Below are 13,789 nucleotides of genomic sequence, written 5' to 3'. Positions count from 1 at the left end.
CGCAGCTCTGGAGTATAATACAGGATAAGCAATGTAATGTATGTACACAGTGACTGCACCAGCAGAATAGTGAGCGCAGCTCTGAAGTATAATACAGGATAAGTAATGTAATGTATGTACACAGTGACTGTACCAGCAGAATAGTGAGTTCAGCTCTGGAGTATAATACAGGATAAGTAATGTAATGTATGTACACAGTGACTGTACCAGCAGAATAGTGAGCGCAGCTCTGGAGTATAATACAGGATAAGTAATGTAATGTATGTACACAGTGACTGCACCAGCAGAATAGTGAGTTCAGCTCTGGAGTATAATACAGGATAAGTAATGTAATGTATGTACACAGTGACTGTACCAGCTGAATAGTGAGTTCAGCTCTGGAGTATAATACAGGATAAGTAATGTAATGTATGTACACAGTGACTGTACCAGCAGAATAGTGAGCGCAGCTCTGGAGTATAATACAGGATAAGTAATGTAATGTATGTACACAGTGACTGTACCAGCAGAATAGTGAGTGCAGCTCTGGAGTATAATACAGGATAAGTAATGTAATGTATGTACACAGTGACTGCACCAGCAGAATAGTGAGCGCAGCTCTGGGGTATAATACAGGATAAGTAATGTAATGTATGTACACAGTGACTGCACCAGCAGAATAGTGAGCGCAGCTCTGGAGTATAATACAGGATAAGTAATGTAATGTATGTACACAGTGACTGCACCAGCAGAATAGTGAGCGCAGCTCTGGAGTATAATACAGGATAAGTAATGTAATGTATGTACACAGTGACTGCACCAGCAGAATAGTGAGCGCAGCTCTAGAGTATAATACAGGATAAGTAATGTAATGTATGTACACAGTGACTGTACCAGCAGAATAGTGAGCGCAGCTCTGGAGTATAATACAGGATAAGTAATGTAATGTATGTACACAGTGACTGCACCAGCAGAATAGTGAGTTCAGCTCTGGAGTATAATACAGGATAAGTAATGTAATGTATGTACACAGTGACTGTACCAGCTGAATAGTGAGTTCAGCTCTGGAGTATAATACAGGATAAGTAATGTAATGTATGTACACAGTGACTGTACCAGCAGAATAGTGAGCGCAGCTCTGGAGTATAATACAGGATAAGTAATGTAATGTATGTACACAGTGACTGTACCAGCAGAATAGTGAGTGCAGCTCTGGAGTATAATACAGGATAAGTAATGTAATGTATGTACACAGTGACTGCACCAGCAGAATAGTGAGCGCAGCTCTGGGGTATAATACAGGATAAGTAATGTAATGTATGTACACAGTGACTGCACCAGCAGAATAGTGAGCGCAGCTCTGGAGTATAATACAGGATAAGTAATGTAATGTATGTACACAGTGACTGCACCAGCAGAATAGTGAGCGCAGCTCTGGAGTATAATACAGGATAAGTAATGTAATGTATGTACACAGTGACTGCACCAGCAGAATAGTGAGCGCAGCTCTAGAGTATAATACAGGATAAGTAATGTAATGTATGTACACAGTGACTGCACCAGCAGAATAGTGAGCGCAGCTCTGGAGTATAATACAGGATAAGTAATGTAATGTATGTACACAGTGACTGCACCAGCAGAATAGTGAGCGCAGCTCTAGAGTATAATACAGGATAAGTAATGTAATGTATGTACACAGTGACTACACCAGCAGAATAGTGAGTTCAGCTCTGGAGTATAATACAGGATAAGTAATGTAATGTATGTACACAGTGACTGCACCAGCAGAATAGTGAGTTCAACTCTGGAGTATAATACAGGATAAGTAATGTAATGTATGTACACAGTGACTGTACCAGCAGAATAGTGAGCGCAGCTCTGGAGTATAATACAGGATAAGTAATGTAATGTATGTACACAGTGACTGTACCAGCAGAATAGTGAGTGCAGCTCTGGAGTATAATACAGGATAAGTAATGTAATGTATGTACACAGTGACTGCACCAGCAGAATAGTGAGCGCAGCTCTGGAGTATAATACAGGATAAGTAATGTAATGTATGTACACAGTGACTGTACCAGCAGAATAGTGAGCGCAGCTCTAGAGTATAATACAGGATAAGTAATGTAATGTATGTACACAGTGACTACACCAGCAGAATAGTGAGTTCAGCTCTGGAGTATAATACAGGATAAGTAGTGTAATGTATGTACACAGTGACTGCACCAGCAGAATAGTGAGTTCAGCTCTGGAGTATAATACAGGATAAGTAGTGTAATGTATGTACACAGTGACTGCACCAGCAGAATAGCGAGCGCAACATTGTCTTTATATGTAGATGTATTCTATATGTAAACTGTCTTTTGTTTATTAGAGGTGTACATACCTTTCATGTCCTCATGCACGTGTGGTTTATATACCATTAGAAAGCCGTAAGCTTTCTTGTTCTGTGCCCCGGGGCTGGAGATATTTATGCTGTGAGTTTCGGCACCGATCTCTGCCCACTGTCAGGAGGGCGTTTCTGACAGTGTAGCGGAGGGCTTTACTTACCGCCCAGCTAGACCGTCAGAAACGCCAGTGACAGTGGGCCGAGATCGGTGCCGAAATTAACGGCGTCAATATCTCCAGATCCGAGGCACAGAACGGGGAAGCTAACTGTGTGCTGAATTCAACGCACTGTCGGCTTTCTAGCCGTATATAAAACCGCCTGCGCCTGAGGACATGAAAGATCTTCTTTAATATCAGCTTGTTTCTCAGCATTACTACTGACATGATGGGGCAGACATGTGAATGTATTCGTCTGTTCTATATATAATCCATTCCATACGCTGATTGCTGTATACTACACATTACAATCACATCTGTTCCAGTTAACACAAGTTTTGCATCTAGAAATTTTAGATTTAATACGGCCTAGCGGAGAATCTGCAGAGCGATATAGAACATTAGGAAATGACTTGGAAGTGTCTGAAGCTACAATGTGATATGATGGCATTGTATAAGGAGCACGTCTAGGGTATAAGGAGCAATGTCCCCGCACGTTCTCACTGCTACAATGTGTCTCCTTATTAGTGCCAGCCAGGTATTGTAGTAAAGGGGGAGATGCCGATAGTAACCTAGTATCTTAGGGATTTGGCTTTTAGGAATTACTAGCTTGGCAATTTTCTAAGAATGATGTGAATAAATGAACGGAGCGTCTGCGGGGAACAGAAACTCCCTGAGGATGCAATGAGGTTCAGCCCGAGACCCTCAGGAGTACAGACACTTACTGGAATCCAATGTCGGCTGATATGAGGAGGATAAGGTCGGTGTCCCTATTTCTGGCCAGTTTTATCTTTTCAGGTTGTTTCCTGCTTATGGGAGGAGTTCCTCCAAACTGCGTTTCTTAAGGGGGCCTTTTCTTTAAGGTGTTAAACAGTTTCCAATATTGCTGACCTAGATCTGTGACAATCGATGCTCAGGACCCCAATAGATGTTTACAAACTGGGTGCTGGTTGAGACTATACAAAGTGAAGACTTCGATGGGGCAGAGGGATCAGCCCGGCCCCCCGCATATCACCATTACCAGGAGCCCCAATGTCCTACAACAGCTGATCTGCAGGAGTCCTGGGTGTTGAATACTCACAGATCTAATGTTGATGACGTGTCCTGAAGATAAGCTATCGATATTAGAATGTGGATAACTCCTTGAAGAAGCTGCAGATAAGAGCAATATATTAAGAATTTACTTATGGTTTTGCTGTTCCCCTTTAATGGGCCGACACAGCTACAGGATGTTTTCATGAAGTGCCTTGTTTATCAAGTAAAGTATATTAAAATATTTTATGATGGACTGTAACTCCTCTTATGTATATTATATATTACTAGCAATATCAGCGACTTTGTCCGCAGCAGCGTTCCCACCTGCAGCGCGGGCCCAGGCCCCTCCATTGCATCCCCCTTCCAACCCCCTTTCTACCACCCCCTGCAACCCTGGCCCCCCTTGAGCATCTATAGCTCCGCCCCCTCTGTAGCGCACATTGTCCATCGCCTGCACGTGACACGAACCTATCGGAGGCCAGCCAAAAGAGCTGGGCTGACGTCACCACAGGTCCTGCAGCGGAGCCGGAGCAGACTTTCGCCAGTAACATTCGGGATTTCGGGGGCTGGAGCGGTATACGAAGTAGCCTATCTTTCCTTCCCGGTGGCCATCCAGGTATGTGTGAAATCTCACGCCGATCCGTTCAGCCGTTTGGGCGTCATTGAAGAACAAACATCCAAACACACAAACTATCACATTTATAATATTAGTAGGATGAGACTTCTATCAGCCTCTGTAGTTTTCCCTTCACCCTCCTATTGATGTTTTTTTCTGGACTTCTCTGGACACACAAGAAGTCTCTGGAGATTTCTGCTCAGCCAATCACATTAGTGTATAGATGGCTATTGCAGGTTTTTTTGTTTGTTTTTGGTTCCTAAAGACTCCATTATACCTCCCAACAATAATTTCAAGAATGTAGATCATGTAAGTATAATATTCCTGTATCATTACCATACGGTATAATATTCCTGTATCATTACCATACGGTATAATATTCCTGTATCATTACCATACGGTATAATATTCCTGTATCATTACCATACGGTATAATATTCCTGTATCATTACCATACGGTATAATATTCCTGTATCATTACCATACGGTATAATATTCCTGTATCATTACCATACGGTATAATATTTCTGTATCAATACCATACGGTATAATAGTCCTGTATCAATACCATACGGTATAATATTTCTCTATCATTCCCATACGGTATAATATTCCTGTATCATTACCATACGGTATAATATTCCTATATCATTATCATACAGTATAATATTCCTATATCATTATCATACGGTATAATATTCCTGTATCATTACCATATGGTATAATATTTCTGTATCATTACCATACGGTATAATATTCCTGTATCATTACCATACGGTATAATATTCCTGTATCATTACCATACGGTATAATATTCCTGTATCATTACCATATGGTATAATATTCCTGTATCATTGCAATACGGTATAATATTTCTCTATCATTACCATACGGTATAATATTCCTGTATCATTACCATACGGTATAATATTTCTCTATCATTACCATACGGTATAATAGTCCTGTATCAATACCATACGGTATAATATTTCTGTATCAATACCATACGGTATAATAGTCCTGTATCAATACCATACGGTATAATATTCCTGTATCATTACCATATGGTATAATATTCCTGTATCATTACCATACGGTATAATATTCCTGTATCATTACCATACGGTATAATATTTCTCTATCATTACCATACGGTATAATATTCCTGTATCATTACCATACGGTATAATATTTCTCTATCATTACCATATGGTATAATATTCCTGTATCATTACCATACGGTATAATATTTCTCTATCATTACCATATGGTATAATATTCCTGTATCATTACCATACGGTATAATATTCCTGTATCATTACCATACGGTATAATATTTCTCTATCATTACCATACGGTATAATATTTCTCTATCATTACCGTACGGTATAATATTCCTGTATCATTACCATACGGTATAATATTTCTCTATCATTACCATACGGTATAATATTCCTGTATCATTACCATACGGTATAATATTTCTCTATCATTACCATACGGTATAATATTTCTCTATCATTACCATACGGTATAATATCCCTGTATCATTACCATACGGTATAATATTCCTGTATCATTACCATACGGTATAATATTTCTCTATCATTACCATACAGTATAATAGTCCTGTATCAATACCATACGGTATAATATTCCTGTATCATTACCATACGGTATAATATTCCTGTATCAATACCATACGGTATAATATTCCTGTATCAATACCATACGGTATAATATTCCTGTATCATTACCATACGGTATAATATTCCTGTATCATTACCATACGGTATAATATTTCTCTATCATTACCATACGGTATAATAGTCCTGTATCAATACCATATGGTATAATATTCCTGTATCATTACCATACGTTATAATATTCCTGTATCATTACCATACGGTATAATATTCCTGTATCATTACCATACGGTATAATATTCCTGTATCATTACCATACGGTATAATATTCCTGTATCATTACCATATGGTATAATATTCCTGTATCATTACCATATGGTATAATATTCCTGTATCATTGCAATACGGTATAATATTCCTGTATCATTACCATACGGTATAATATTCCTGTATCATTACCATACGGTATAATATTCCTGTATCATTACCATATGGTATAATATTCCTGTATCATTACCATATGGTATAATATTCCTGTATCATTGCAATACGGTATAATATTCCTGTATCAATACCATACGGTATAATATTCCTGTATCATTACCATATGGTATAATATTCCTGTATCATTACCATATGGTATAATATTCCTGTATCATTACCATACGGTATAATATTCCTGTATCATTACCATACGGTATAATATTTCTCTATCATTACCATACGGTATAATATTCCTGTATCAATATCATACGGTATAATATTTCTCTATCATTACCATACGGTATAATATTCCTGTATCAATACCATACGGTATAATATTTCTCTATCATTACCATACGGTATAATAGTCCTGTATCAATACCATACGGTATAATATTTCTGTATCAATACCATACGGTATAATAGTCCTGTATCAATACCATACGGTATAATATTCCTGTAACATTACCATATGGTATAATATTCCTGTATCATTACCATACGGTATAATATTCCTGTATCATTACCATACGGTATAATATTTCTCTATCATTACCATACGGTATAATATTCCTGTATCATTACCATACGGTATAATATTTCTCTATCATTACCATACGGTATAATATTTCTCTATCATTACCATACGGTATAATATTCCTGTATCATTACCATACGGTATAATATTCCTGTATCATTACCATACGGTATAATATTCCTGTATCATTACCATACGGTATAATATTTCTCTATCATTACCATACAGTATAATAGTCCTGTATCAATACCATACGGTATAATATTCCTGTATCATTACCATACGGCATAATATTCCTGTATCAATATCATACGGTATAATATTCCTGTATCAATACCATACGGTATAATATTCCTGTATCATTGCAATACGGTATAATATTCCTGTACCATTACCATACGGTATAATATTTCTCTATCATTACCATACGGTATAATATTCCTGTATCATTACCATACGGTATAATATTCCTGTATCATTACCATACGGTATAATATTTCTCTATCATTACCATACAGTATAATAGTCCTGTATCAATACCATACGGTATAATATTCCTGTATCATTACCATACAGTATAATATTCCTGTATCATTACCATACGGTATAATATTTCTCTATCATTACCATACAGTATAATAGTCCTGTATCAATACCATACGGTATAATATTCCTGTATCATTACCATACGTTATAATATTCCTGTATCATTACCATACGGTATAATATTCCTGTATCAATATCATACGGTATAATATTTCTCTATCATTACCATACGGTATAATATTCCTGTAACATTACCATACGGTATAATATTTCTCTATCATTACCATACGGTATAATATTCCTGTATCAATACCATACAGTATAAGATTTCTCTATCATTACCATACGTTATAATATTCCTGTATCATTACCATACGGTATAATATTCCTGTATCATTACCATACGGTATAATATTTCTCTATCATTACCATACGGTATAATATTCCTGTATCATTACCATACGTTATAATATTCCTGTATCATTACCATACGGTATAATATTCCTGTATCAATACCATACGGTATAGTATTTCTCTATCATTACCATACGGTATAATATTCCTGTATCAATACCATACGGTATAATATTTCTCTATCATTACCATACGGTATAATATTCCTGTAACATTACCATACGGTATAATATTTCTCTATCATTACCATACGGTATAATATTCCTGTATCAATACCATACGGTATAATATTTCTCTATCATTACCATACGGTATGATATTCCTGTAACATTACCATACGGTATAATATTTCTCTATCATTACCATACGGTATAATATTCCTGTATCAATACCATACAGTATAAGATTTTTCTATCATTACCATACGGTATAATATTCCTGTATCATTACCATACGGTATAATATTCAGCCGGTCCTGTTCTCTCTGGGCTTTGGGGATATATAATAGGTTGATATTTCTGCGCTGGGCCCGGCAGTCTCGGGGTTACCTCCGTCCTCTCGGCTCCGTTATTGCTGACATTGTTAGTGGTTGTTAAGGTTTATAACATAAAATCAATGTTTGCTGTTCTAGTAAAGGTCAGCGGCCGAATTATATCCCAGTTCTGGCTTTTATGGCTCTGTAATCACCCGAATAGGATTAACCCTTTCCTTCAGTCCATCATCCTGAACACAGGATACTCCGAGTACTCACAATAGCTAAGATTGAGACAATCTGCAGAGTCTCAAAGTGCAACATTTGAGGCAGATTGATACAATGTATTCTCCTCTTCTGCTCTATGGTATATTGAACTGTTCTCTGTCTTATAAAGTGTACCAGTATTCTCTATGGCACATGGTAGGTGCGGACCCCTTACAGATTTTTCACTGAGGCTCCAGTGGATAATGTTGGACCCCAGGCACAAGGGGTCCCCAGGAATGTCTCCACCAGATTACAGCACTTCCTGGTCCTGCCCGGTCACCAGATTTATTGCCAATGCACCATTTATGGGACCAGCTGCAGTAAATACAGGCCCAGCTCTAGATATAAATTTTGCAGCATGTCGCAAACGGTGACTGTCACCAGGCCATAGCTATAGTGGTGCAGAGCTGACGTGGCCCGGGGCACCTGATCTGAAGACGCCGGTATCATCCGTCTGCTGCTGCCCTGTAATAACTTCTGACTAACCTTCCGCTGTCGCTGGTTTCTTTGCTTTCTGTGATTTCTAATAAGTTCATATTAAGTTTTATGCGCCGAGTCTATGTATAGGGGAATGCTGGGACGCCTGCCAGAGAGAACAAGGTGGAAGATACGTCTCTGCTGGAACACGAAGACTCTGCACCTATGTATATTTATAGGAGAGCTGTCACAACGGGGGACGCCATGTATATATATAGTACTGCGGCAGGTGGAGAAGGAACAAGCGTTCAGAAACACAAGGGTTAATGCTTTATCTCTGTCACTGAACAAAATGAAGGAAATGAAGAAAAGAGAAATGTAAATCCAATATTTGGTGTGACCTTTGCCCTTTGCCTTCTTCTCGGTCCTTGGAGACAGTTTTTGGCAGATCTAGGCAGCAAGGTTTATCCAGCCCCCATTTGGAGAACTAAGCCCAGATCTTCTGTGAGTGTTACTTGCTCCAATCCGTCTGTCTCTTCATGTCATCCCAGACAGACAGGACGATGCTGAGATCAGGGCTATGTCTGTGGGGGCCGGATCATCACTTCCAGGCTCCTCCTCCAAACGGCAAAGGTCACACCAAATATTAATGAAAGTTACATTTTTCTTTTCTTTATTGACAACAATAAATTATTAAACCTTCTTTGTCTGAAAACAATCTAAGACGAGGTTCACATCTGTGTTCTAGGATTCTGTTCCTGCTGCAAGCAGCACTTTTATCTCCGCATTTTTTGTGCAGAAACCGAGCGAAAACCGCACAGACCCCATTATAGTCCGCGGAAGTCCTAAGGTGAACAATATTTTATGTGGATTAGGTTTCCATTAGAAGGAATTCGCCTGAAGCCCTAAACGGCAACAATCTCTTACATATACAACTATATAACGTTCTAAACACCAGAGACACCCAGAATACAAGAGAGGCTTTCATGTCTGTCATTCAGTATAACAGAAGTACATGAAAAATGAAATTACTGTATTATAGTAGTTATATTCTTGTACATAGGAGTAGTATTATAGTAGTTATATTCTTGTACATAGGAGTAGTATTATAGTAGTTATATTCTTGTACATAGGAGGTAGTATTATAGTAGTTATATTCTTGCACATAGGAGCAGTATTATAGTAGTTATATTCTTGTATATAGGAGTAGTATTATAGTAGTTATATATTCTTGTACATAGGAGTAGTATTATAGCAGTTATATTCTTGTACATAGGAGTAGTATTATAGTAGTTATATTCTTCTACATAACAGCAGTATTATAGTAGTTATATTCTTGTACATAGGAGCAGTATTATAGTAGTTATATTCTTGTACATAGGAGTAGTATTATAGTAGTTATATTCTTCTACATAAGAGCAGTATTATAGTAGTTATATTCTTGTACATAGGAGTAGTATTATAGTAGTTATATTCTTGTACATAGAAGTAGTATTATATTAGTTATATTCTTGTACATAGGAGTAGTATTATAGTAGTTATATTCTTGTACATAACAGCAGTATTATAGTAGTTATATTCTTCTACATAGGAGTAGTATTATAGTAGTTATATTCTTGTACATAGGAGTAGTATTATAGTAGTTATATTCTTGTACATAGGAGTAGTATTATAGTAGTTATATTCTTGTACATAGGAGCAGTATTATAGTAGTTATATTCTTGTACATAGGAGCAGTATTATAGTAGTTATATTCTTGTAGATAGGAGGTAGTATTATAGTAGTTATATTCTTATACATAGGTGGTAGTATTATAGTAGTTATATTCTTGTACATAGGAGTAGTATTATAGTAGTTATATTCTTATACATAGGTGGTAGTATTATAGTAGTTATATTCTTATACATAGGTGGTAGTATTATAGTAGTTATATTCCTATACATAGGAGGTAGTATTATAGTAGTTATATTCTTGTACATAGGAGGTAGTATTATAGTAGTTATATTCTTGTACATAGGAGGTAGTATTATAGTAGTTATATTCTTGTACATAGGAGTAGTATTATAGTAGTTATATTCTTGTACATAGGAGTAGTATTATAGTAGTTATATTCTTGTACATAGGAGTAATATTATAGTAGTTATATTCTTGTACATAGGAGCAGTATTATAGTAGTTATATTCTTGTACATAGGAGCAGTATTATAGTAGTTATATTCTTCTACATAACAGCAGTATTATAGTAGTTATATTCTTCTACATAGGAGTAGTATTATAGTAGTTATATTCTTGTACATAGGAGTAGTATTATAGTAGTTATATTCTTGTACATAGGAGTAGTATTATAGTAGTTATATTCTTGTACATAGGAGCAGTATTATAGTAGTTATATTCTTGTACATAGGAGCAGTATTATAGTAGTTATATTCTTGTAGATAGGAGGTAGTATTATAGTAGTTATATTCTTATACATAGGTGGTAGTATTATAGTAGTTATATTCTTGTACATAGGAGTAGTATTATAGTAGTTATATTCTTATACATAGGTGGTAGTATTATAGTAGTTATATTCTTATACATAGGTGGTAGTATTATAGTAGTTATATTCTTGTACATAGGAGGTAGTATTATAGTAGTTATATTCTTGTACATAGGAGGTAGTATTATAGTAGTTATATTCTTGTACATAGGAGGTAGTATTATAGTAGTTATATTCTTGTACATAGGAGTAGTATTATAGTAGTTATATTCTTGTACATAGGAGTAGTATTATAGTAGTTATATTCTTGTACATAGGAGTAATATTATAGTAGTTATATTCTTGTACATAGGAGCAGTATTATAGTAGTTATATTCTTGTACATAGGAGCAGTATTATAGTAGTTATATTCTTGTACATAGGAGGTAGTATTATAGTAGTTATATTCTTGTACATAAGAGGTAGTATTATAGTAGTTATATTCTTGTATATAGGAGGTAGTATTATAGTAGTTATATTCTTGTACATTGGAGTAGTATTATAGTAGTTATATTCTTGTACATAGGAGGTAGTATTATAGTAGTTATATTCTTGTACATAAGAGGTAGTATTATAGTAGTTATATTCTTGTACATAAGAGGTAGTATTATAGTAGTTATATTCTTATACATAGGTGGTAGTATTATAGTAGTTATATTCTTGTACATAGGAGCAGTATTATAGTAGTTATATTCTTGTACATAGGAGGTAGTATTATAGTAGTTATATTCTTGTACATAAGAGGTAGTATTATAGTAGTTATATTCTTGTACATAAGAGGTAGTATTATAGTAGTTATATTCTTATACATAGGTGGTAGTATTATAGTAGTTATATTCTTGTACATAGGAGGTAGTATTATAGTAGTTATATTCTTGTATATAGGAGGTAGTATTATAGTAGTTATATTCTTGTACATAGGAGCAGTATTATAGTAGTTATATTCTTGTACATAGGAGGTAGTATTATAGTAGTTATATTCTTGTACATAGGAGCAGTATTATAGTAGTTATATTCTTGTATATAGGAGGTAGTATTATAGTAGTTATATTCTTGTACATAGGAGCAGTATTATAGTAGTTATATTCTTGTACATAGGAGTAGTATTATAGTAGTTATATTCTTGTACATTGGAGTAGTATTATAGCAGTTATATTCTTGTACATAGGAGTAGTATTATAATAGTTATATTCTTGTACATAGGAGTAGTATTATAGTAGTTATATTCTTGTACATAGGAGTAGTATTATAGTAGTTATATTCTTGTACATAGGAGGTAGTATTATAGTAGTTATATTCTTGTACATAGGAGTAGTATTATAGTAGTTATATTCTTGTATATAGGAGGTAGTATTATAGTAGTTATATTCTTGTACATAGGAGCAGTATTATAGTAGTTATATTCTTGTACATAGGAGCAGTATTATAATAGTTATATTCTTGTACATAGGAGGTAGTATTATAGTAGTTATATTCTTGTACATAGGAGCAGTATTATAGTAGTTATATTCTTGTACATAGGAGTAGTATTATAGTAGTTATATTCTTGTACATAGGAGTAGTATTATAGTAGTTATATTCTTGTACATAGGAGTAGTATTATAGTAGTTATATTCTTGTACATAGGAGTAGTATTATAGTAGTTATATTCTTGTACATTGGAGCAGTATTATAGTAGTTATATTCTTGTACATAGGAGTAGTATTATAGTAGTTATATTCTTGTACATAGGAGTAGTATTATAGTATTTATATTCTTGTACATAGGAGTAGTATTATAGTAGTTATATTCTTGTACATAGGGGGCAGTATTATAGTAGTTATATTCTTGTACATAGGAGCAGTATTATAGTAGTTATATTCTTGTACATAGGAGCAGTATTATAGTAGTTATATTCTTGTACATTGGAGCAGTATTATAGTAGTTATATTCTTGTACATTGGAGCAGTATTATAGTAGTTATATTCTTGTACATAGAAGTAGTATTATAGTAGTTATATTCCTGTATACAGGAGCGGTATTATAGTGGACATTTACAAGGGTGGCTGCGACTTGGTTTATAATTTGCCCCAATCTGGTGCTTTCTTGGTGCTCTGTAGCCTCAGCCTTTGTGTCCCGCTAATCAGTTAGACCGTTGGAGGAGGGGTCAGTAATGGGGACTCCTCAGACCCCCAGATTACTATGACTTACAAATACTGGTGGGAGTTATACCATAAATCGACACCATTTGCTGACTGGCCGGAGCCTCTTCGTAATGCTAGCGACTCTTGCACCTGATATAAGACTTACATAAATCACAGCAGCCTCAATAAATC

The sequence above is a fragment of the Leptodactylus fuscus genome, chromosome 8, assembly GCF_031893055.1.
Source record: "Leptodactylus fuscus isolate aLepFus1 chromosome 8, aLepFus1.hap2, whole genome shotgun sequence".
NCBI lineage: Eukaryota > Metazoa > Chordata > Amphibia > Anura > Leptodactylidae > Leptodactylus > Leptodactylus fuscus.
This window is presented reverse-complemented; position numbering follows the sequence as displayed.